General features: G+C 36.7%; 1 protein-coding gene and 1 long non-coding RNA gene across 2 annotated transcripts in view; one reads left to right on the top strand and one right to left on the bottom strand.

The window, feature by feature from the left end:
• The window catches only part of DIP-lambda (Dpr-interacting protein lambda), a 385,266-nt gene that overhangs the window by 116,562 nt on the left and 241,292 nt on the right, over positions 1 to 27,412 (top strand). The window contains exon 2 of the mRNA XM_033343551.2: positions 5,973 to 6,019. The gene's annotated coding sequence lies outside the window, so the exon portion shown is untranslated. The remainder of the gene's footprint in view (positions 1 to 5,972; positions 6,020 to 27,412) is intronic.
• Positions 11,661 to 23,508, bottom strand: LOC143303971 (uncharacterized). The gene is made up of 4 exons (XR_013060638.1): positions 23,401 to 23,508; positions 16,381 to 16,510; positions 16,221 to 16,314; positions 11,661 to 11,793 (listed from the first exon to the last, which is right to left on the bottom strand). It is a non-coding gene; the product is annotated as an uncharacterized LOC143303971 (long non-coding RNA).

Below are 27,412 nucleotides of genomic sequence, written 5' to 3'. Positions count from 1 at the left end.
CTGTCTATTCCTAACACCTAAGCGCACCATAGGGCACACCAACGAACCCGTTACATACCTTGCATTTATACCACCATGTTTCAGACACATGGCGCATCTCGGCTCTCTATCACAATCTTTCATACTATGCTCAGCGCTGCCGCACCTCCTACACAACTCTCTGCCAGGACATGCAACAGTACACCTTGCCGCCACATGCCCCAACATGTGGCACCTGTAACAACGCCGAACATTAGCCAACTGCCTTACGGAGGCTATCGTTAGCCCAGTTCTCAGTCTTCTTTCTCTCTCGTTACTAGGCACTCCACTCACCACCACCATTGCGTGCCCCATGGTGCCGCCAGTCAATTATGCACCTGGGATGGGATAAAACGCCCGAGAAACTGTACGAGTGCTACTGGTCGAGTTTTAAAGGCGAAATACAAGCTGAACTGCATTCCATACCCAAGACTAGCATATCTTGGCATACAGTGCACATGGACATAACGGACAAGTTAGGCGGGAAGAGTGACTCAAAGTAGTACGTCATTGCTTTGGCCGACGCTTTCACCAAATTGAATGATTGAAAAGATGAAACCAAACCAATTGAAAAGATGTATGAACATAAAATGCTTTGTTAAGCAATGATAAGAATAAACCGAAATGACAACGTATTAGTTGGCAAAGAATTTGTGACGCATTCAGTGAAATGAAAGGAAATCAATTTTTGATAGATGTCAAGCGTGTGTTGTTAAGAACAGACGATACTTTTGAATGGACATTTTTTTCTTGCTTTCACTCGTAGAATCGACTGGCGGACGAAAGTAGGGACACCCGGTCGAAGAGCGAGGGAGCGGGGGAGGGATGAATTAGAATTGAGGCCCTCTTTTCTGTCTAATTATCATTTTTACTCTTTGCATACTATGTCGTCTATGGTACCAATACGTATACATTGACTGTCATAAATATTCGATCGAATATTTAAGAAAGAAGTGAATTATAAAAATGTTTCCAAAAGGAGAAAAGAAGAAATTACGTTCTCTAAAACGAAGGTAATAGTTTGTACTATTTGACCAACAAACTTTCTAACGTTTTCTTATAGCAACAAATCTAACAGAAATATTCAGCAATCAACAAAAGTTTTGTTACTAATTTCATTTCAAATTCTATAAAGAATGTTAAGAGAGGAAGAGCGAAACAAAGATAATGTATACAAATATTTCTCCTCAAATATATATTATACCTATTACCATAATTTATTTATCTTCGTAATTTTAGCAAATTTTGTGTTCAATATAATTATAAACATAATTCGATATGCAATTACCTTATGGTCAGTACTAAAACGATATTTAAAGTACCAAAGAATATTTGAATAAATTTAAAAAGTGGAGATATACAGGATGCTCCAATATTTTCTGCTATACTTTATCAACGTATTCCCTAGGTAAAATTAAGAAAAGAATGTCGTATAAACGTAAGCGTTTAAATGCTTTATTAAAAAGCTATAAGAAATATACGAACTGATAATGGGCTGGTATTTCGTCGACACAGCATAAGAAGACATTGCAGATATCTATTTCATATGTTTCCACAAATTTTGATATTTACTTGCCAAGATGGTTGATTTGGTCAACCAACGTATGGATGGTTAAAAACGAGATCACCAGCTATCACGCCAACAGATGTTTACTTGTGCGCGACTGTGAAGAAAAAGTTTAATAAGCATAAATTAAGTTTTTCGCAGACGTAATTCCGCATTCACAATAATGGCAAACATTTATTTGATATAACCGACATTTTTATATCTTACATTTTCTGAAATATTAAGATGATCCTTGATCACGTCGTGATGTGGTAGATAATACTCGTTGCTTGTGGGGTGATCAGTGGTGATCTTAGTCATGTGGTCCATGTCTAAGTATTCTTGAATCACCGTACTATATGCGGTTTCAATTTGTTTGTCGCGTTGAAATCGGTGGTGAAGAGAAGCGAGTCTGTTCATCGCAATGGATTTCGACGATCCAAGTGAAGGAAGCTTCTCGCTGAATGACAGAGCGACGATGTATCGCCCTTTTCTGGTGCGTCGGACGTGATTTCGGAAGTGCTTCTCACATTGTTGTTTCGCTTCCGAAAGGTACGTGGTGAGCGGTCCCTCGTCGATTTTCCAAAAACGGGCGAGATCCGCTTGTAGATCCGTTGTGGTGGCGCTAAATGCGCGTAATGTTGATTGAGAGACTGGGCTTCCCCCGGTGATCTAGCTAGTTGGAGATTCCTAGGTATTTGTATAGTTAAACGATTTACGGGTTCATCTGGGACCAATGTCGTTATTGTCGATATGATCAAAAAATCGTGGCCGTGATGTAGCGTTTCGAGGTCGTCGTTAAGATGTCGAGGGATCCGATTGGGACCGAACATTTCTCTTGCTTTATTCCAAGTGATTTAGCGAACTTTTCTGTTATGAAGTTCATGTTAAAGCCGGTGTCTAGCAAAGCTCTACATCTGGTTAGTTGCGTCTTGTTATTTAAAATGCGTTGTGACTAACAGATCGTGATGCAGTGGGTCAGATGGAGACATAACTGGTGATTCGGTCCCTTTTGAAGTTGTCGATTTTCGCCGTCATTGTTTCCTCTGTCGTAGAGGACTAAATATGGGACTGGGTGTGAATTTCCGACCGTAGCCAAGTATGGTGCACTATGAAAAATTGGGTCCGTTGCTGCAGGACCAACCCACCACTAGTAGAGTACTTGATGGGAGATTTGCCAGAGGCGCGTATTATCGAGTCGTGTCCCTTCACCAACGTCGGGATCGACTATTCTGGCCCATTTTACATCAAAGAAAGAAGGGATCGCAATCGTCGAAAGGTCAAGATCTACGTAGCCATATTCGTATGTCTGGCAACCAAAGCGGCGTATATCGAGCTAGTCTCCGATCTCACAACCGACGCCTTCATTGCCACTCTACGCCGATTCATCTCTCAGCGAGGATATTGCGCGACAATTCACTCGGAGAATGGCACCAACTTCGTCGGGGCCAACAATGAACTCAAGAAACTTTGGATTCTCTTGCAATCCGATGACCACAAAGAATGGGTGCAGGTTTTTCTAGCCAACAACACTCAGTTTCAGAAGAAGAGTGCAGCGGGCTGTGGCAGCTAGTAGGGACAACGCTCGCCAGTTGGTAACTGAATTCAAGGAAGCAAGGAGAAGGCTAAGAAGAGCGATCGAACGCAACAAGGAGGAAAAGTGGTAGGAGTTTTGTGCAACTATGGATCAATATCCTTGGAGTAGATCATATCGAGCTGTAAGAGTTAAAATGGCTCGAAATACACCGCCGGATGGTCTCTGTAAGGACAGAATGGCGAGAATTCTGGAGGATCCTTTCATCGCCAGACGAGTGGAGCAGGGAGACGAAGTACATTGGTCTCAGATCCCGCAGACGCATGAAGAAAAGGAACAAGATCTGCGCACAACGGATTGAGTCACTACCTCTCGAAGAGGAAAATTGTGGCGCACTGCCGTGATAGTCGGTAATAGGTGCACTGTTGCGGAACCTAGTGTATGATGGGCTCTTAAAGATGTTGGACCCGGTTAGGGAATTAGATGCGATTGCGTTTGCAGGTGATTTGGCACTGGTGATCATTATGCGTAAGTCGCAGGACATCGGCGACAGGGTCCGTGAAGCTATTAAAATGATCACGGACTGGTGTAACGATACGAACCTTCATCATACTTATCGGGAAGCGAGTCTCGGAGATTTTGAAGATTGACGTGGGTGGGAAGATCATCACCAAAAACACGATAAGATATTTGGGAGTGCTTTTGGACAATGCCAGGAGGTATTCCCCCCACCTGGAGCAAGTGTGTGACAAGGCATAGACGTTTGTGGGAGCCATTAGCAGCTTGTTGCCGAATGTTAACGAACGCATTGACACCGTGAGGAAACTATATTACGGTGTCTGGGAATCGGTGTTCTTGTACGCCGCGCCGATATGGGTATCTGCCCTCAGCATAGAGAAGAACAAGAGGATCCTGATAAGTGCGCAACCGGCAGCATGTCCGTACATATCAAGGCCAGGCTCCGGTGGAAGGAGTACGAGGCTAAGAAGTGCTTTAGCGAAAATCTACTTGGGGAGGTTCATGATTTGATGAAGGAATTGAAGAACCTGAAGCAAGAGGCCGAGGACAAGTGGATTTTTGAATGGACGTTCCACAATCCATGCAATTGGACTAGAAGACTGATCAGGGTCCCTTGTACTTCATTAGGAGAAAAAAGAAGATAAATTATTATATGATGCAAATCCTTACCGAGCACGGTATCTGCAACCATTACCGGAACAGGATCGGTAAGGAGACGCATACCAGTTGCTGGGATTGTGGGAATGACCTGGATGATGCCGAGCACGTGTTATTTAAGTGCTCCAGATGGGTGGTGGGAGAGGACTGCGCTTGAATCCGAGATGGGGATTGAAATCAAGCTGGACAACGATATTGTCGTAAGGATGGCAGCTGAGGATCAATTATGGCAGAGTTTCATCACATTCTGTACTAGATTGATTAAGTCAGCTCAAGGAGAGGAACATGAAGGTGCGGAGTGAAAAAGTGAAAAGAAGAAGAAGAGCTACGTGAAGTAGATACAGAGGTTTAGGTTACGTTTATGTAGAGACTAACCTAATGTATTATCGAATGATTGTGCCGGGTTGGAACCTCGAGTACCGCTTTAAATCCGGCAAGGAGGAAGGGATTTTAGTCCCCTCATTCACTATACTTTGATGGCTTATGGGAAGCCGTGGTGAAATCGTTCAAACGCCACCTCACACGCGTCGTCGGCAAGGAACTACTAACCTTCGAACACCTTAATATCCTCATCGTTGAGATCGAAGGTATTCTAAACTTTTGTCAACTGACTCCAATATCTTCAAATCCCAATAATCTCCTTGTACTCACTCCCGGCCACTTCCTAATTGGCGATACACTAACGAGTTTCCGGAAACGAGATTTCAGAGCGACTGCACCAAGCCGGTTATCATACTGGCAGCTCATCAATCGATTCAAACAGCATTTCTGGAGCCGTTGGTACCGGGAATACTTAACCGAGTTGACCAGCTGTAACGAGTGGAGCAAAGGCAGTCATGGAATTTCGGAAGGCGCTATCGTAATACTCTGAGAAGATAACATTCCATCAATACATTAGTCCTTGTGCTGCGTCATTAAGATGAAGGAGCAGATGGAATCATCCGGACAGCTAATGTGCAGACGGCAACGAGTATCTTGGGTCGTGACGTCAAACGGTTGGTCCCTCTACTTTGTCAAGCCGATCCAGACGAGTCCGGACAACACTCTCAACGGCGAAAAGATGTTACGACCGGTGTCTCTGTGCGTAACCCGGAATCCATCCCTGGGTCAAAGCGACACTAGCTGTGCAAATATAATTAGTCGGACCGCAATAATCCTAAGAAACTGTGCCGTTATAAAATATAATCAAGACGAGACGTTCCTTATGGTTATTACTCCATCAGGTAAAAAGTGGGGAAACGTGCGTTTGCACATTGTAACCTGTTAACTCAGTGTTGTAATCAATTCAACCACCTCTATCATCCTAAACGAAATAGTTTCGTGGCGTCGATTGTATAATCGTAATGGGAATCTACGACTCACGTTGACGCGCTACCTCGCGATCGCGTTTCTTCGCGAACGGTCGAACACCAGAGTTTTTTCAAAAATAGTGTACCTTTTTCTGCTAGCCGATGGAAAGACGAATTCAACGCTTTATAAAAAAGGCGAACTTGAGTTGGCCGCGAAGCTCTAAATCGAAGCAAATGTCGAGTACACATAACTGTTACTTTAGGTCTTGTACAAATAAGTATATTTAATTTTTATATAGGTTTACATGCTGAATACTTGTGCTGGTAAAATATAAATATTTTCAAGTTTTCCTATGTTATATCTGATATTGAATATGTTATTATTTACGCACGTTTAATTTACTTACAGAAAAGCTGCCGGCGGTCTACGCTTCCCCTTTTAATGAAAGTGTACAGGTTAGTAAATAAATCGAATACCGAACGAAGCAATGAAACATTTCCCATTTTAGTTGTAGTTTTTATTGTAGTAGGTGCGCTTCGTAGGTATTAGTGGCTTGAAAATCTCCACTTGAATTTCAATACTTTATGAAATGCAATCAGCTCAAATGCTTATGTATAATTTATTAAATATTATTTAAAGAAATTGATTTCTATATTTTCCATGACGCGGTCGTAAGGCTGTACGTAAAATACCATACACATGATGTGGTTTGTAAAGTAGCCATATAACGCGCTGATTAAAATTCATTATAAATATTAGGTTGTTCGAAAAGTATCTTTCTTTCGCAAACGTGTTTTGTAGAACAGTGCACCTTCATACAAACGTGAAACCAAGTTTGTGAAATGTCGCGGTGTTGATCTCAACAGAACGAAATGGACCGTACGTAATTCGACAAAATAATATAAAACAAGAAACGTTGTGCGCCTATTATTTCCTCATAAAACGAAAGAAACTTTTCGGACAACCTAATATTTTTAAATAGTATATATCCTAATATCTCTGTTAGATAACCTATTTTACTTGAAATAACTAAGTATATTACTATATACTAATAATTGTGATAAATTAAGTTTCAAATAAAACAGATTCAGCGATGCATTTACAGAAATAAATGACTATGAAATGTAGAAAAAGGTAAACGTGTGACAGCAGCATTAGGAACTATGATTGCTCCAAAGAGGGAATGAAAAACGTGTCAGAAATAGACGATTAGAGAACTGTGTTATTAAAATATAGTATCTGTAGGATCATAAGTGAAGACCGATAGACTCTGGTGAAATCAGTTGTTCCAGTTTCGATATGTATCGCTTATCGACAATCAATGCATCGGTATAAACGGACATAACACTTACAATTTAATTCACTCGACTGTGGTATAATTCACTCGGCGAATATCACCTCGTATGTCAGCAACATCAAAGAGAATTATTTGAATCGATTGAATGTTATCCGACATGTAACCGCATCGACTGAACGAGTTGATTAATCGTGGAATATGGCAAACCCACTCAACGAACAGGCTATTTACGTGATATTCCGTAATTGAATTGACTAATACGGAAAACCAAGACATAATAGCATGATACACCATTTTGTAACACAACCAACACAGGTGTACTGGAGAGTGAAGCATAAGTACATGTACAGTTACGTTTCTCAATTTCTCGATTACTATCTACTCCGAATCAAACTTGTTTATTCCTATGAAATCACAATAGTTTATATTTTAGCATTTGAAATCGTTATTGTTACCTTTCTGTCGACTTTTTATTATGTCCCGTGCTTTAACTAATCTCTTCTTAACACTGTATTTAAATATAGGTACCATCGTATGTTAAACTATAACGAAAGTAATTCTTTCCAAACTAATTAAGAAGCGGCTTTTTCTTTAAATTTCCCGTAACTTTGTAAATAATTCTTGTCACGTTCGAGTTAAGCTATCTTAATATGAAAATAAGTAGACGGGGTGTCCCACTAACACTGTTACAGGGCGATATCTCCGATGCCTTTAATAATAAAAATGCTAAAAGAACAAATTGTTCGCTTTGAAGAAAGCAAATATTACGGCAAACAAACAATTTTCACCACGTCGTATCTTTCGAGATCTCAGAGACATCGATGTTGTTTTAAATGGGATTATTAACCTACTAATATTGGAAAACCATTAGTTTAGTAGATATTTCAACTTTTATTTTGTAGAACCTGTCGTATGAAATACGAGGGAAGACGTAGGACACCTTTTTTGTGTTTATTTCCCTTTTCTTTCATACGATGAGTTTTACAATATAAAAGTTAGTTAGGTTACGCAAGTAGGTTAATAATTTTTTATACAGAATCTCGATCTACGTCGACCAGTGTATTAAAAGATATATAATTCTATGAGCTTTAGGCGCCCACCTACAGAAAACCTAATAACATCAGAAAATGCGAATTTCGAAATATCTTTGTCTTACAATGAATAATTATTATATGTAATTATTATTGCTGATATCAAAGAAACACTACCCGTTAGACCTAAACGCTAGATTTAATTAGACATTCATATTAAGTAATATTTACTTATTTACAACACTTACTTATAAATTATACTAAGTATTAACTTATTATAAATATTTAGCCATGTCACTGCGCCACGCCAGAAAAAATTACTGAAAGTTCTCAATGCGAGAATTGATTGTAAATATTACCAAATACAAAAAAAAAATATCAAAGAAACAGACTTGTGAATATAATTTCTTTCAAAACAGAAACTCCATATAAAGAATTCCTCTGAATTTTAGTTCGAAGCTTTATTAGAAATTCTTGACACGAGTCATTTATTTACAAAATTTTCCATTTACAAAATCTTCAACTATCCGCTAAAGATAGAAAAATCCTGCTTTTAACGTTAATTGTTTTCACTTATACCGTATTCCCGAGTACTGCCATACCGCCACGGAATTAGTTCAAAAGACTGTATCTCATTGAGAGTTGGACAACTAGTTGGAGAAAGTCAATCCACCGCTTAACAAGGCCATCAAAAGCATTGGGGCGTTCAGTTCTACTTACCTTTACGTAGGAATCTAAAATTAGAGCTAGGACTCAGCTTATCCCATGCTGATAAGATCCGAGCTTTCCTTTCTTTTCCCGTATACGTTTGCTTTCCTTCTTCTTTCCTCCTCGCTTCTCTTTATTTATCTATTTTCTATATATTACATTTATAACTCGTTGTATTTTCATTGGTACGTATCGCACATTCGCTGCAATAATAACAGAGCTCAAAATTCACAGTTATTTGGTTATTGGTACCGAGAAAACAGTTGTTCCCTGTACTTTTTACTGGTGGGGTTCTATAAGCGTGTTTTAAAATTTCATCGCGCCAGAGCATGTTGCATTACCACGAAAGTGTAACAGCTTAGAACATTCAAACTTGTTTTCCCTAAGATTGTGGTTTTTGAGTTATATCGTTGTCGCAGCAAATGAGCCATATGTACAAGTAAAATTAGTAATGAAATATTATCAAAGATGTAGAACGTTTATCAACGTTAATTGTATTAATGTCCATTTTCTTATGATCCAATGCATACCACATGATAAAGAATTAGACAATGTATTCTTATTGTTTCTCATTTCTAAAGGTAAATGAGAAACCTCCATTTACATTGTAATTACATTATGATAAATTCGCATATTATATCGTTCCTATCGTCAAAGCAATTCGATAATGTTTATTATCAAGTATTTACAAATCAACGAATTGAATAAATTTGTAATACATCTTCTGTATCGACGATGGAAGTTCTACACATACAACAAAGTTTCATTAAGAGTTGAAAATGCAACTTCTTTCATCCACAATAACGAAGATATTCAGAACATTCTAAATAAATGCAACTTGGATACATCGTACTTTTGTGTGTGTATATCTCTTACACATTTCTTAAACGCATGTATAATTCTTTCCTCGCTTACTTTTACTGTATTTTTAATTTGTTCAAACGTACACGCATCGGTACATGTAAAAAATAATGAAGCGTAGCTGCAAATAGGCACATAACCAAGAAGCCTACGGCTGCAAAATCGTATATGCATGTACATATGTGTAACGATAATGGGTTTGGACTGTTGAGGTTATGAGACATTCTGAAATACACACGCAAAGGTTATACAGTGTATGAACGTTGTATTTGCTTTGAAACGCTGACAGAGATATAATATTTGAAGAGAAGATGAGAATAAATTGAGAAAAACTATACAGGGTGCTCGAAAAGGTCCAAATTTATACTACGTTTTAGTGGAATTAAGTAGGTAACAAGAAATTGAGAATTCTCATTGACAGTTATTGTTGATACAGCCTAAAGCATCAATATCTCTATCACTCGTTAGGAATGTATCCAAAATGCGTTTACTACTATTACTGCAAGAAGAAATTTCGAATATTTGTTCTAATTATCAAAAGAATTGATACAAATTTTCGGACGCTATAACTTTTTGATAAATCATTTTCAGACACAAGTTTATATTAAAGTTTTGGCCTACTTGACCTCATTAATTTATAGCAACTAAAGTAAAAGGAGTTATTCATTAACGTAGACTATATGACGTTTTATTAATCTAGATATATAGTGTGTTCGATTTAACTGTACCATATACGCTATTATTTTCCTAACTTTTGTACACGTGAAAAAGTATTTTATATAAAAGTTATTTAATTTCATGGACGAAACTTCAATATTTAGTATGGGATATTTACAGAGATTTTAAAATGTTAATATAATTTATTAAATGGAAATTTTATTATTATCATTTTATTTTACGTTACAGGGTGATTTGAATGTATGTTTTTGTCTTTGTCGATGTGTATGTCTTTATGACATTTCATTTATTTAATAGGTCTAGCTTTGCTGTTTTATAGTCCTCATTTTCTTATTCGCAAAACAAACTTTTTATTCAAGACATATAACAAATCTCAATTCAGCAATTTTAATATATATACTGATATTGAAAATTATTTTAATAAGGATATTTAATAAAGAAATTTTAATAAGAGCATTTAATAATTATAAAACATTCCGGATTTGAAATAAAGTACCTGCAGGCGGCAATATATTTCATTCGACGTTTGAATATTTGTCTAGAAACGTCCACTTCATTTAATTTAGAATAATGTAATGAAAATTGAATGCTAACAATGAATATGTAATGTAACTTGCAATTTATTCAGTATAATGTTAAAATTTCCGATAGTACTATATTTGAAACTGTTATAATAAATACAAATCTTATCTGGCAGACACATTTTTGTAGATTTTGCACACTCTCCTATTCTAAATCCAGACCATTTACAGACTAATTCATAACCTGCTCGTCCAAGCCTGAAAACCTTTCAGACAACTTAGAGTGATTCTAAAATGACATAATAAAAATTTTCACATAACAAGCGATTAGCACACAATTTGATTTAACATTTAAGGTAAGATGAATTAAAATGAATACAATTTATTTGTAAATCACTGCTTTACGAAATTAAAGAAATTAAACCTATGGATCCAAAATTTTCTTGCCAGTTAAATGACATTTCCTCTAGGCTTCGAATCATCTAAGCTCTGCTTTCACACTTGTGAATAGCTCGAAATAAAGCGGTACATCTTCGCTACAGCTATCACTGATTGCATGTTGCCTATTCATTTCTTAGTTATCTTTTGACAGATTTTACAAAGTAACGTCTGGAAGAATGTGCTCGATTATTGTGCGTTTTATCAAATCGCTCTGTTACGCCGGACTTATAAACGTTGCATCCTGGTATTCCATGTAATATTGCAATGACTTCATCTATGTCATTTGCGCTTGAGTCTAATTTCTCTTTTTCTTCTATTGTCCCACGAAGCAAAAGTTTACCTCGTGCTCTCTTCGGTGCTTTGTTTTTCACGTTCAACCAGGCATTTCTCACCGTATTATCGCGGTTCTTTAAATTTAACCTTACACGAATTTTATTTACGTCTTCGTTCGTAATTACGTCTGTGGTTAACAGAAATTCTATAGAAGCAAGTATGCAAACACATGTACGTTTACACATAGTATTAAAATAGGAAATGTACCGTGCATACAACAAGACATCAATGGAGATTTTGCTGGAGCAGCTTCTTTATTACGAATTAAACCCGCAAACGACACGCCTCGGCGTTCCTTCCGAATTTTCTACTTATTGTTTGCTCTTTGACGTTTCCCCGAAGAGTGTTTAGCGCGGTGTCTGAGACGGTTACAGCATCTTAATAGTACTCACTATGGTATACAGAGTAGTACGTACGTAAAGCTGCTGTTTCGGTCACCCAATGATTTCCAACGACCTTAACCCCTTGCCTTACGATGTAAGTTCCAATAGCGCGTGCCATAAGCAATAATAGTCAATAAGCAACAAAAAACATGGTCGGTCGAGCTATTTCACGGTTTGACTAGGTGCTTAAAGTTGTGCAAATTGCACATGCTTTTTGATATATAAATGCACGTGCAAGATATAACTAATTTTATTTTGCAAGATGTTTGATAAATAATTACAACCAATTGATCATTGGACAAGAAAGATTTATTATCTTGAAGTAAATAATAAATCAATAACATTGACGTACCACGTTTCTCACTAACTGTACCAACATATTGTAGGTTAAGAGGTTAATCTTTGCGCGTGCTATGAAGAGCACCATCCCGAATGACTTTCAGAAGCTTTTAGTCGTCGTTCGTTGTCTATTACAAAGACAAACGACTAACAAAACGGCTTATGTAAGTAAAATGTACTTTTTCGACACTGGGTACACATTTAAGGAGTCAACACGCTGGGCGGAGTATATACGCGTTGTATACAAATATTTCCACATTTACCATTCTGTTTTGATTTTCGTTCAGTTTGGGTTAGTTTGTTCATTGCTTTACCTGGCTAACGGGACCTAACCCGAACTCTAACCCATATGCAACAAAACAATCGCGCACCAAGTATTTGTATCTCCCTTGTACTCCGTACAAAGCGCTAATAACGTTCTAACAAACAATCGACAGTTAAAACATTTTGGAAACATATGTCGAAACATATGTTTCGACAACATATGTCGAAATTGAGGTCACCGAAGATCGGTTCTCTAAACAGCAGTTTTGCCGTACACGCTTAATGTCGCTAAAAGTGGATCGATTTTATCGACAAATTGAATTCTTAAATTTGTTACGAGTTGTGCAGGAAGACGTTTCAAATACCTGCAGACATAAAATTAGGACTTTAGGAAGTTTTCAGATGTTTCTTTTCTTTTTTGAGTAGAACTTCGTGCAATCGAGTATTTTTTTGATTACTGATCGTAGTGTGGTTTGTTGAAAGTCTCTCAGCTGAGATTCATTTACGTGCATGATGATTCCTAACCCCTTGTCATACTTTTACGCGTCTGAGTCGTGATGAGAATTTTGAGCCAAACTTGAATATCACGAGTCAGGCTCGTGGTCTAATTTCATGTCAAACGTGAACATCACGAGTCCCATTTGTGGTATTAATCTCGGGCCCGATGTAAATGTATTGAATAGTGCCTTTTTCCTAAACACGGGCGCAGCTATCGACGCACTCAGTCGCACGATCTCATGGTTCAAGTTTAGACACTTTGTCTCCGCCACTTCGGCTCCTTTCCCGACCATTCATTCGGGCGCAACGTTTGGGCCCGGATTCTTCCGAGTTAAATGGTATGGCAAAGGGATAAAAATCTACTTTGTGTCTTTTTGTGCTGTTCGAATAATCGTTTTTTCCGCTGGAACCTAGGACTGCACCTTGTATATCAATAACCATGTTTTATAGAGGTAGATCTTATGGCTCGTCGATAATGAGCTGCCTTTTCCACTTAATGGATATAAGATTCTAATCGTTCCTATTTATTCTGACGTATTTCACTATTTTTCCAACCTATTTCTTGGTGCAGCGTATGCCACCAGGTTGGTCTGTTAGTATCTGTTAACACGTTTACTGCTATATGGAATATATAGGTGCCATTATGAATCTTCCTCGTGTACGGTGCCTTTTTCATCGAACCTACCCTATTTCCGAAGCTGATGTTTCCGTCATTTTGCCGCGTTTCTCAACGAAATAAACACTAATCGAGTCTTTGCAGAATAAAGTAACACTGTTACGTCGGGCGACACTCTACCTAAACCAGACTACACACCGCGGTCTTCAGATCCTTACTGCGTACCCTCAATAGTCTCAAGTACCTTCCATAAATCTCAGGAACTTCCTAGTCAAGGTCTTTCAGACCGAACAGATATTCTTTCGCTGAATTGTTTCCTGAAGTTTATTGTCCACCACGGGTTGACACGGAAAAGTTGCCTTTCCTCGCGTATAAGGCCTCCCACTAGCAACTTTATCTCGAGAGCGGTTAGCATCCTTCCTCACCCACCACCATAGCAAATAACCAATTAACAACGAAGCCTATTTCCCTCACTCTCTTAACCGAAATCGTCATCAACAAATCCGATGGTCCCGTGCGCTAGACACAGCCATCCTTAGCTTTCCTCCGCCACAGCATCATCACCGAACTTCACTGATTTTCCATTTTGCAAACAGTCAACATCCTTTTGACCGGGTTTACACCCGTACATCAGTCACTTATTTATCTTATACATACGCATCAGCGTAACTATCTTCTTTACAAATTTGTTGGAATAAACTGTGATTTATAACTTGTTATATCAGTGCCTTATTCAATTAAACTACCTCTATTATTCTAACCGAAATAGGGGATCGATCATTTCGTGGCGTCGATTATCTAATCGTAACGGGAATTTACGACTCCCGTTGGTGTGCGATCCTCGCGATCGCATCTCTCCGCGAGTGGTCGAAACAAACACAATTTAGCAAAAAATCCTACTGGCCCCATTTGTCCCATACTAAGAATGGAAGAATGCTCCTCGTTATCAACAGACCGTCGTTTTATGTTACATTTATTATTGAAGTGAAACAAACGTAGATTGAAATAAGCGCCATATACTTTATAAATCTTTCAAACATGAAAGTGCAATATGAAACATATGTCGAAATGAGTACGATAGGCCCACACAGCCAAACAGGAAAGTACAATACGGTCATTCGATTAAAATTCCTACGGGACACTGTTACCTCGTATTGCCAAATAGGAAATCTTTAAAAAACACCACATGAACGCGTTAAGTAAAATTCCACCGTCCTATCGATATTTATGATTAGCTTCTCGTGAGGTAGTTAAGAACTTGGATAAACTGTGGATCTGCTTTCATTAACTTCGAATGCGAAGTGTTCGGTGAATCTGAGTACTTGTCATATTGTCGACTGACTTGTTTTAAATCCAAATTTCTCGTATATTACATGGTGTTCCGTTAGGAGTTGTTGAGTTGGCAGGGTCGATTAATGGTCTTAGAATTTTTGTAAAGTGGTTGTGGCTGGCTTTGTACATTTGATGTTGTTGCGAACACGGTGTTGTGGATGTGAATTTGGAGAGAGAATTTCCCAAAGTGAAATTATGTAGTTTGTAGAATTGTGAATATTGAATAAGGCGTGTGTTACGAGTTCTACCTTTTCTTCGTTCGGAAAAGCAGATTCTGCTTCGGTTTTCGAAGCAGGGATTGTCGAAGATTTGCTTCGTAGGGCTTTGTATACCTTGCACAGTGAGTTACCTGCAAAGTTGAGAGTGTGAAGTTTTTGCTGCCATTGTGCTTGTCCTAAGTGGAGTATATAGTGGTGTTTCTTGACAGTTCGTATTTTGTATGTTCGTATGTTTGATTCTGTTTTTAATGAATCCTAGGAGTATGTCGTCTGATGTGAAGATCCGTGTGGGAATAGACTTTGGGTTTGAAAATGGCTTAGTTGTATGCTCAGTAGACGATCTTTTGTAGTTTGTTTACTTTCCTGTCTCTCTGTTCTAGAGGGCGTGTCTTTGAAGCAAAGCTTTTTTGCACGACCCACTCTATGTACGTTAAGGTTTTTGTTAGTGGGGGTGTGATTATTGTTTGTAGCAGTGAGGATGATTGACAAATAATAGATTATAGATGGCTTTACAATCTGTTTGGATTGAGAGGTTAAATTGAGATGACACGCAAGTAGTCTTGTTATTAGAACCAAGACAGATATTCGCAAAACAACGAGGTACGAGAAGGAAAAATTCAAATTATTTTAGAGTTTAAGAAACAAAATTTACTAGTTTTCGAAATTACGATGTATACAAAGAGTAAGATGCGAGTAATCATGGTACAAAGAAGAGCAATGGTCGAAACATCAAATCTTCATCATCAAACATCAGGCATCGAACTTGTGTCTCGCATCACACCAAATTCTCGCAAAGACGAAGTTGAAACTAATTTCAAAAACATTCGTCGCGTAATATTATTCGAAACCGATAAGACTGTACCTCAAGCTTTCATCAACTATAGGACAAAGAGAATTAAACTTTGCAAAACTATATGTATAATCGAAGAGAAGATGGCAAAGAGTTAGAAGTACTTGCAAACGAAAAAGAATTCCATGTCGATGATTCAGAGGATTTGTACCACGTACCAAAAAAGGAATTGAAGAAAGCGCAGTGTGAAATGAGTAGCGCGAATATCGTGATTGGGACAGATATTGGATAGAATGGAAATACTGGCATTGTATTCGTTCAAAGTCGAATAAATGGCGTCATTTACCGTGATTTAACACAAGAACAAAGTAGGAGGCATGCGACACATATTGCAGGCGTTCACCTCATTTTTCAGCAGAGCAGTATTGCGATTTATAGCCCTGAAATTGTGAAAGATTACTTTTCATCTGAACATATTCCACATTTACATAAATTAACCAACATACCTGTCAAATTTGAATACTATCGGGAACTATTGAGAACGTCTTGTTTAAATCTTTCAACGCGCAAAGTCTTAAATCATTATTTGGATATTATGAAACTGATATACAGGGTGTCCGAGTTTGATCTGAAAATCTACAAATGCGATTTATTAGTAAATTACTTGCACATGACGTACCTCTCATATAAAGATGGTATACGTTTTCTTAAATCAAAATCATATAGCTTTTAATACACCAATTGATCTTTAGGTTGAAAAGCCATTAGCCTAGCAGATACTTTAACTTTTATTTTGTGAAAACTGTCGTAGCAAATGCAGGGGGAAAACGTATGACTTTTGTATCTGTTTTCTTGTATTTTACACGATAGACACGAATAAGAATAATAATTTTTTGTAGAGAATGTCAAGGCGCATCGATTAGTGCATTGAAAATTATATGATTTCGATTTAAGAAAACGTATGTCGCTTCCATTTACAAGAAAACTAATCACATCGGATTATCAGCCAGTCGAAGTTATTCAATTCGTATCTGAATCATTCTTTATATAACGGGTAATTCGTAATTTATAGATTAAAAATCGGATGAATGCCGGTATATGTACCTGCATGATGAATATGACACAAATACAAAAATTGATACAAACATATGCCCTATTTCACCTGGTTTATGAGTTTATTGGAATAAGTTTATATTGGAATAATTCTATCTACCTATTGACGAACAGAACTCGATATTCAACGAACAGCATCTAGAAGAATGAAGAGAGTAAAACAGTCAGTGACAAAAAGTCTCCAGACTCGTCTTGTGTCCGAATGCAATACAGTTTGCTCAAGAAGAAACTCGCTGTATCTCGAAAACTAGGTCAACCAGAGTGTATATTTAAATGAATTTTTTTATTGTTTTCATGTGCAAAATCCACCGCCAAAGCGATTCTCCGATGTATATCTATGAGAGTTAATGAAATTCGTTTGAGACTTTTTGCTCTTACGATGATTACAATACGACGTAATAAAAATTTGGCCTTAAATTTCACAATCAAATTTCTTTTCTTACAGATGTTCACTGGTCCAAAGGTGTACAAGTTGACCATAGTGATTTTTACATTTACTGTTTATGCACCCTGTACAGAAATGAAACGTGAAAGTATCCAGTAATTCATTTTAATGGAATAGAAACAGGAAACATACTTGTCATGAATTCGATCTATTCGTCGCAATAAATGTATTCTGAACTTGTCAATTTAGTACAAGGAGACAAATATATCTCACAGGAGAGAATTGTTTTTTAAATTCTGAAAAGATTAATAGCATCGTTGCGTTGTAAAAGTAGCCAAACATACGCAAGGCAGTAAATAAAACTACTAGAATAGCCTTTAAACAGTTACCTGAATAAAGTTAAATAGAAACACAAATAGATATACAAGTTATTCAGGAATAAATAGAACAATATGTTAGAAATAATATATGTAACTGTAGAGGTTTACGTGTAGAGGATGGTTGGTCGGTGAGGTTTGATGACGAGATAGTTCGTTGTTGAAACCGTCGAGTATATTTTAGATGATATAAACAAATTAATATACAGACAATATTCGCTGAGATGATCCTACTAACGGATTCGCTAAGACAGTGTATAAGCCGTAAAATAAGATGGCTAATGACTCGTTAATTAGATCGCTGATAATTCGTTGATAACTCGATAGATAACTCTTGATAACTCGTCGATACTGAACTTTTCGGTTGCGTCCGTTTATTTGTACTGGTCGGGCCAAGTCGGAAAATCCAAATTCGTCTTTGTTCGACGGTTGCAGGTAGCGGCGACATTGTTTTGCCCGAAGTTTGTTTATTATTACATTACATGTGTCCTGACGATCTTGATACTCCGAAGCAAAACAACAACATGATTTGAATTCTCCTGTACTCATGTGCCGCTACATAACTATTATTCGAACGAAATATTCGTTTAAAGCACAAATTTATTTAAACAACTTGTATAAATATTCGAATAAAGCGCAACTCTTGCATCGAATATAAACAGAATGGGGAAATTAAAGTTATCGAATAGAAACGTTTACATCGTTTCTTTTCGGTTGTGTAAGATCGGTTTTTATTTGTACGATGAAAGCTATGTTCTGAAGGGACATTTCACTGAATCTATAATCTGTCAGCGAAGACGAGCTATGGCGAGGAATTTCATCCAATTATTATAACTCTGCCGAGTAATAAAGCGGAGGAGTAAAGTTTTCGTTAAGCCAAGCTAAAAATGGAATGAAATCCGTAGCAATCGGAGGAGACGTTTCGAAGGAGATGCGGTTTTCTCCCTCTGCCGTCATCCTGAAAACGGGTTTTCCGGAGCGACGGAACTCTCAGTCAGGAATTACTATCGCGCATCTCATGGCAGGATGTTCGTTAGCAGGATTTCTTTTCCCTTCAGCGACCAGTTGGCCACTCGACTCGAGTGCATTCTTATTCATCCGTTTTTCAGTTATTGTCGGAGTCCTTCTCGTCGGGCGCGATTCATCATTCGTTTCAGAATTCATCGTCCTTCGAAGAACCGAGCTTCCGTTGCGATTGAAAGCGAGAAATTATATCCTCAAAAAATCTCCTTTACTTTATTCAATCGTAAGAAATTATTCCCCATCGTCCCTTTTCAATTTTGGAAACTACAAATTTAGCTTAATTATAAAGTTTGTTTTGACGTCGTGCGTGCAAATGTTACCTTAAGCTATGCATCCATATGTTTACATTCGGATATTATCGCAAACTGATATTGGTTATGTGGGTGATCCTACTGAAGTGGGAATTATTTAGCAGTAATTTTATCCACACATTTTTTTATTTAATTTAGTAACAAACTTCGGGTTTGGCAGAGGACATGTTGGTATTGCTACAAGGTGGGCATATCAATAAATAACTATATGTGTATTCCTTTAATACTTATCTGCAGGAAACTGAGATTTTAATAAAAATCTCGTATGATCAATCGGATTCGAAACTTCTTACTCGAAGAAACAAACAATCTGCATACCTTTTATCACAAAGAATTCATTTCATTCCCACCAGATTATCGCATCCAACATCAAACATCAGTAGCAATCTGTAATCGCCTAGATCGTAAACTAACTGCCAGTCTTGATAGTTGTCAATTAAACTAGAAAGTGGAAACAAAAATAATTAAATTTAAAAAGTAATTGATCATACACTTTATTACTCATTCTTTAGACATCTATATAATATAAGTATAATCGACACACAGATTTATCAGGTCCTTGGATACTCGTCTCAGTCCCCTGTCATACCGTCTGACAGATTAAGTGAGACCTATGGACTGAGAATTTTGATGCTAAACGTTCAAAATTCTGGTATTTAAAAAAAAGTTGAATGTCAATGTTATATCCATGTTACATCAAATGAAACTTGGTGACAATAATAAACTTGGAATACATTGCGAAATGGGGCATTGGAAGGATGATTGGCTGCAAGAGATTGTCAACGAATCTACAATTTTAGCTAATCATAAGTGGTCGCTTGTTATAAAATGCAAGAGCTAAGTAGATATCACTTTTTTGGAAAATTTCATAGGCAGGGGATTGACACGTAAAAATGGTGACAAAGATTGTGTATGTTTTTGTCAATAAGATGTCGATTAAGGTGGAAATAAATGTACAATATATAAAATAATAAAATAGTAAAAATATATATAAAAAGGGAAAATTAGAAAACAAGTTCAAATTCATTCACCGAGCACAAGTCGTAGAGTACATTTTGTACATAAGACGTAAATGCTAATTATATCATGTATAATATATTACATACATCATGTACAACAGGTGATTTTTAAATAGAAATAAATTAAACTGATGGTTCTTCGTAACTTGCCTATAAAGTTACGTTTACTATCTTCCTCATTATCTTCAAACGTAATACAATTTAACGTTTTTAACAGTGTTAAAGAGTGAGTGCTACAAAAAGTTCCCATTTCTGTAGAATCACCCATATATCACAAAATTAAACAATGAAATCAAGCCGGAAAATTGTATTCGCGTTGTATTGTTCTAATAACGATTTTGGTCAAAATGAGTAATTACTCGGTGATTTATGGACGCGGGTGTAAGTCCATTACCCAGCTACGTACTATTTGATAGCTTTACGACATCATTTTGCATTCTTAGAACGTAAAGCTTGTTTTTATAGTTTTTACATCGATATATCGTTTTCCACATAATATCGTTAAATTTGCAGATTTTAAATATGATCTTCTTGTAAATATGTAAAGCTCATTTATGGAAACTTATTTTGTTAAAGTGTACATACATAGTTTGATTGTTAACCATCTTAAGTATTTTGTAGTCGACGGTTCTTACAACTCGTTGTAAGCAGGGAAAGAATTACATTGTTTGTAAAAGTCTAATACAGTAAAAAAGTGTCTAATAGCGAAATATTTTTGAATAACGCACACAAATACAAAGGAAGGGTATCGCAAATTTATGGAGGTTATGGAGAAAGATATTAAATTTGTCAATAAACGCTTTGTTACAGTTGGTACGACCGTTCGCGGAGAGACGCGGTCGCGAGGAAAACGCGTCAGTGAGAGGCGTAAATTCTCGCTACGATTCCGTTAATCGACGCGGCGAAATAGTCGTTCCCCTGTTTCGATTAAGATAACAGAGGTGGTTCAATGAATGTAACACTGTATTAATAGGTTAACATAAAATAGTATATTTGACAATAATATGATGAACACGCCACAGACTGTTTAACAATGAATATAGTAAATATATTACAGAAAGTTGACCCGACTTTACGATATCTCGCAATGAATCCGTTAGACTATGCGTTTTTAATTTTAATCGTCAGACCTCTCGATGTATCACGTTTGTCTCGTCAGAGGGGACTGATTGCCTTTCGATCATTTCTTTGTCTCCCTGGGACTATGCTCGGGTCACGCCACCGTTCGCGCCTATGATCACGTATGCCGCCTTCTTGTGTGGAAAAAGTAACGGACCAAAATCGACGTTTCTAGATCTCGCTGCTTGGTGACAACTATGCGCTCGTCAATACATTGTATATGTTCCGTCGGGCAGATAAGACGATCTGCCTGCGACACTGTAGGACCGCGAGCAACGGTTAGAAATACAGCCTGTGCTAAGCCTCGTGGCGTAACAACAGTGTTATAAATAAATATCGTGTGCATGAAATAGCTAACGACGCATTTTCCATTATAGCAGTAACTGACTGTATTATTGTGTCGTAGCATAGTTACATGGTCTTTATCGCGTGGTAACAACTCCGTGTCGTTAATAATCGTGATACATGATAGTACCATGAAACGCAATTATCTAGTGTTTTTAATTCGTTATTTCAAAGTACTGTCCTTGCACTTGGCACAAACCTAATATCGAGCACCAATGAAATTAATAGCACTACTCAGCTTTTCAAAATTTTGCCGAGTTTCAATAACCGCATTATTATCCATTTCATGCATACGATATTTGTTTCTTAGTCTGTAGGAAGCATTTATGGACAAACTCGGTATAACATTTTTTTCTGCTTTTGTCTGTAGGCAAAGCCCTCGCGGCTTGCTCGTTTAAGTTTGGGACATGCTGTATATTATTACTCGTTAGGGAATACCGACATTATCTTGGAATGAGTACCTACACGCGTAAAGTTTAATACAAGTCCGTAAAATATATATACAAAACTATCATGTATCTATGTATAGAAGGCGTTTTAAAACAGGCTAGCTAAATATTTTCGTTGTTTTCGATGATATAAGAAATACTTTTTATGTAATTTAAATTATGTCAACAGATGAATCAGGCGGCAGAAACGTTTAATGTCTTCTTCAAGGTCGTGCGCGTTTTTTAAGAATCGCAATAAATACTCCGCATAAAAATCTGCAATAAAATTTTTCCATTTAAGGTAGTTTTCGAGAAAATCGAGTTTGAAAATTTATCAAGTATACTTGAACATGGCTAAATAATCGGCAGGATGTTGTTCTACGTGCAAAGACAAGTCGAAAGTGTAGAATAAAATTTGTCCGTTTTGGGCTTCATTTGCAAGGAAATAAAGTTCGAACATGTTTAGTTAAGAACCGACCTAGTACACGCGTATGATAAATTTTCACGTTTATATTTCTCGGAAACAAAGCGTCTTGAGAAAAACTTTATTCCGCGCTTTCGACTTATTTTCATAAGGAATCGCCTCGTGCCCTCTTGTACCTGTTAATCGGTCATACCCTGTATATAAATATCCATACACATTCATGGAATCAAAGTAGCAGTATCGCGAACATCAACCATATAGAAATCCCCACTTAGTAGGTTTTTAGTAGGCAATTTTGGCATGTAAGAGTCTCTTATGATTTAGATTTATCATGCATGTACATATTTCTATTGGAGAACATAAACAGGCCCATTTCAAGCTATACACACACTTATCTTCGAAGCTACTCGTTATGCAAAAGAATGTTCCAAGTAAAATTTTTTCATTTTTATTTAGGCAGGCGTATATACATCGACCAATAACAGATCATTGAACGTTACTTATTGTCGTTCAAAATTTAGCTTGTTCTTATCCGATATTTTTCAAAATTCAATATAACTTTGAAAAAATGTCGTAAACAATTCTAAGTACTTTTCATTTTATGTTAAAACCAAACCTCACGTTGAATTTGCCATTTTTGTTTAGAAATTTGTTTACCGTCCAAGCAAGTGCTGGTATCGATATTTCAAAAAGTACAATATCATTTTAAGAAATGTTGCACACAATTGAAGGTATCTTTCATTTTGTATTAAAATTTAACATAAAGCCAAGCTAAAACTCATGTTCGATTTCGTCATTTTTATTTGGCAATTTGGTTAACACTTTACCGACCGATAGCCGATTAATCGGTTTTTTATCGCCGACAATCTTTTCCATTATTTGAGCAGTAATTTGTTTTTTAGTACTAAGGTACCTTGCTCAGTTGCGTCAGTTGCGTTGCTTTGTAAGCTCCCACAATTTTATACGAATTTGAAAAACTTACTGTTTGCGATGAACGAAAAGAGTGGTATTGGAGAGACTAAACCGAAACAGAGCCGGCGCCAGGGAGAATCTGCGCCTGAGCTGTCGGTCGAACGTGCGTATGTTGTTGAACCGCTAGCGGCCAGTAAAGTGTTAACATGAAAACAAGAATCAGCACTGATATATCTCTTTACACCGATAAATTGTCAGTGTAAAGAGTGTCTAACAAGTTTTCTCTCTTTAAAGAGACTGATAGCGAGCCAGATCACTACCAAGTTCCATTTTTCTATTTATTCTTTGTTATTTAAATTTATTACTAATAAACATTAAATTAAACTCCTTTCTTCACTGTCTACTATTTACTTTCAGTCACTTGATTTGCCTTTGTATATAGATAATTTTAGGTTTAGCTTTAATATCGAATTAAAAGTACTTTGAGTTGTTTGCGACACGTTTTTAAATCATATCTCACCTTTCCAAGTAGCTCTTTTCAATATATCGAGGTTTAAAAAGATCCTGAGATAAGGACTAAATTATACGGACGAAGGGGCTAGATTGTAAAATATTACCTTTTCTATAATTAATTTCATAATTAAATTACATCTTTACAAAAATATATATATATATATATATATGGACTTTTTCGAGTGACAATATATATACCTACACATACACTGGTACATATCATAACAAAATCTATATTACAAGACTGGCGATTTCAAATGTTCTATCGGTCTGTCCTAATTTGGAGTTATATTTCATTGGAATAACTGCGAGACCTTTGCAGAACCCATACGGAACGTGTCGTTTGAACCCCAGCTGGTCTCCAATCAACGTAGTCTCGCTTATCAAACTTCCAGTTCGCGACATGCGGACGGAACGACCAAGTTGAGATGCCAGTCTCGTATTTGCATTTGAACTCACTGGAACACGCTTGCTGCCACAATAAGAATGCCGCTGTAATTTTCTGTAACACGGAAAATTCACTTTGTGACCGGTGTGCGTTGCGTACTAATCCCCGACTCTTACATGCGTATGTTTTGCCTTTTGCAATCTTTCCCACATCTCAATTTTTATACCATAGAAAAGAATGACGTATGCTATCAACAATTTTACGCTATAAAATTCACGTTATCAAACAAATGAAACTTACACTCTTAATTTGTTCTACAATAAACATTGAATTACTCGTGTTAATCGGGAATTTGTTATCATGATACAAAAAAAGACTTGAAATTCTTTCTTATTGTTATTAATTCTATATCAAACATTTAATATCGTCTTGTAAAACTTTCTTTCAAAAACTGAATGTAACTTAATTATCAATTTCCTTTTCATTACAGGTATTTTCTTCTAACATACGAATACTTATTAATTTTATCGTGTTTAAACGTTAGTTTTGTTGAGAGAAAGCACGTTTCTCTTTTCGGAAAGCTTTTAAAATATTTAATTAAACAGGTATTGCCGATTTGTTGCAGTTATTGCCTACATATCCCCAAAGTGTCATAATTTTTGCAGATTGGAGATGTACCCCTGTAAGTTTTATCGTCTTATTCTCTCGCAGTCGGTAATCGCCGATCATGAAATTCCTCCGTAAGGATAATTACATTCTATCATAGATAAAATGGGATTTCATTCTCTATAGAAGTTCTAAAAAGTCGGCAGAAAATGGTTGTCGACATAGTCAATTAGAGAAGTGTCAGCGTCTGATTCCTTAGCGATTCTGATAAGGTTAATTAAACATTTAAGGGAAATTGTCCGCGCGGATCGAACGCTGATACCTATTCTCCAAGCCCATAGACTCTATGTACTGGATATTTACATATGTACAGGCAGAGGTTTTCTCGAAGTGGGGCCGAGGTTGGGGGTAGACGCGGAAGGGTAGGGTAAAAATTGACGAAGTCTAGGAGGCAAGGGCCAGAAAATGCCCGAAGCGGTGCCTAATGAGCTTCCTGCAGCATCGAGTCGTCGCCTCTACGGCTGCCATTCAGGATCTGTGACACCACGGTGATTCAGAATTCGAGCGAACGAGATCCGAGGGGGAGAGCAGATTCGCAAAGTCTGTGACAATCGGCAGCTAGCGTGGCTATTGTTTCAACGAACCAAGCTGCTACCGAGAGAGACTTTCAAAACGTTTTAATAACCCGTTCTTCCCTCGGATGCTTCTCTGTTTTTCCTTCGCGTTCGTTTCCTCCTTTAGCGAGACTGTAAAGCCAACTCGTGTGGCAAGTAAGACGAGCCAGTAATTATGCGTGTTCGCTCTTGCGGCTGAAAACAACTTTCAAGCTTCTTGCCGAATGCATTTTTCTCAATATTAACACCATCGTCCAAATAACTTCTTAAAAAACGATCCATGTGAACAAATTTTCTTCTACAACGTCAAATTCAAATAGTAAACTTTCCTTATTACGCTCTACCGTATATGTGTTTGATGAATATTTTCTTTAACCGAGTATTACATACAATGGCATCGATAGCGACGCAACTTGAATAATTTCCGATTTACTTTTATCATACATTGTGTTTCCATCTTTATCGTGTAAAATGGTACATTTGCAATTGCATCGGTTTTCCGTCAAAGAGCAAAGTTATTACTTGTCGACCTGGCTTTAGTTTTATAACATTTCTCATTGTCAGGTGTTTTATGACGTTGCAAATGGCACGTGTCTTCTTGTGTTCGTATAATATCTTGTAATGACTCACGAATGTTTCTTTGTAAATTTGAAAAAGCCTCCTCTTTAAACATTACATTTTTTCAATTGTCCCACTATCAATGCCAATCGGCGATATGAACATATGAAATATAAATACAGACAAATGTTTCGTCACTTTGATAGAATCTTTAACTGTTTATTATGTGTTAAAATAATATTGCTATGCTGTGTGATGTAACTTATGAGAAATCTATGTTTTATTTTGAAACACTTTCCGAAATTGTTGCTCGAAAATTTATAATTGAAAAATTTAATACACACAACTTTTATGTTGAAAAATGGTATCGAAATCTGTGTTGAAATATGTATAAACATTGATTTCTACGGACGAATAAATTTTTTATTCAGGGTCAGTGAAACGTGTCTACAGGAGAATGGGACGAAAGGAACATTTTTATTCTGATCGAAGCTCGACTCTTGCGTTTGCTTTCCCTGTCTTTCACACGATAGGTTTTTACAAAATATTAGTTGAAATATCTACGAAACTAATAGTTTTTCAACAAAAAGTATTCACCTTTTTACTTTCTTCCAGCATAAAATTCAATATTTCCCCATTTTAAAAGTCAACCCAAAAGTTTTATCCTTCCAAGTTGTATGTGCTGATAATTGGGATATATGCTACATATAGCAATTATACATAAATGTGTACATGTTAATTATGTATGTACACATACATTTCATTACTGGTATACAGAACGGTTTAATATAATTTAAATCATAGTGGTATTGTAGGTTTTAATAAACGAGATATTAAAATTCCTGTTGCGAAACCGCATAAGCACGAGGAGATACAGCAGCAACCTTAATGAAATAATATTTCTCTGCAAGAAAAGTCCAACGAAAAAATTAAATTGTCATTTAATTTCATTAAAGCAGCTAACTGTTGGTTATAGAATTGTAAATCTAACGAATGGTGCCAGAAAATACTTAACTTCGATGCAATTAATAAATCTTTTCGTGGCATTGAAAACTTGCGATTAAAAATATATTAATAATATATTAAATGAAAATAAAGAATTCATAAGAATAATCATAATACGTTATTTGATGATAATATATAATGCGTTTTTTTTACGATATGCGTTTTGGTGTTCCAAAGCAGAATCGGGAATGTTTGATATAGATAATACGAAGCGCTCTCGCTTTATCTAAACAAACACTTCACTGAAAACGCTACTTGTTGACTTTCTTAGTGTACATATCATTAACTGAAGCGGAGAGTGCACCAAAATGATCTCATTTTCTATATCGTTACTAACATAAATTATAATGTATACAGTTTCGTTTATACTTATAAATATTAATAATATAAATAATATA

This window comes from Bombus vancouverensis, chromosome 17 (assembly GCF_051014615.1).
Source record: "Bombus vancouverensis nearcticus chromosome 17, iyBomVanc1_principal, whole genome shotgun sequence".
Taxonomy (NCBI): domain Eukaryota; kingdom Metazoa; phylum Arthropoda; class Insecta; order Hymenoptera; family Apidae; genus Bombus; species Bombus vancouverensis.
This window is presented reverse-complemented; position numbering and strand designations above follow the sequence as displayed.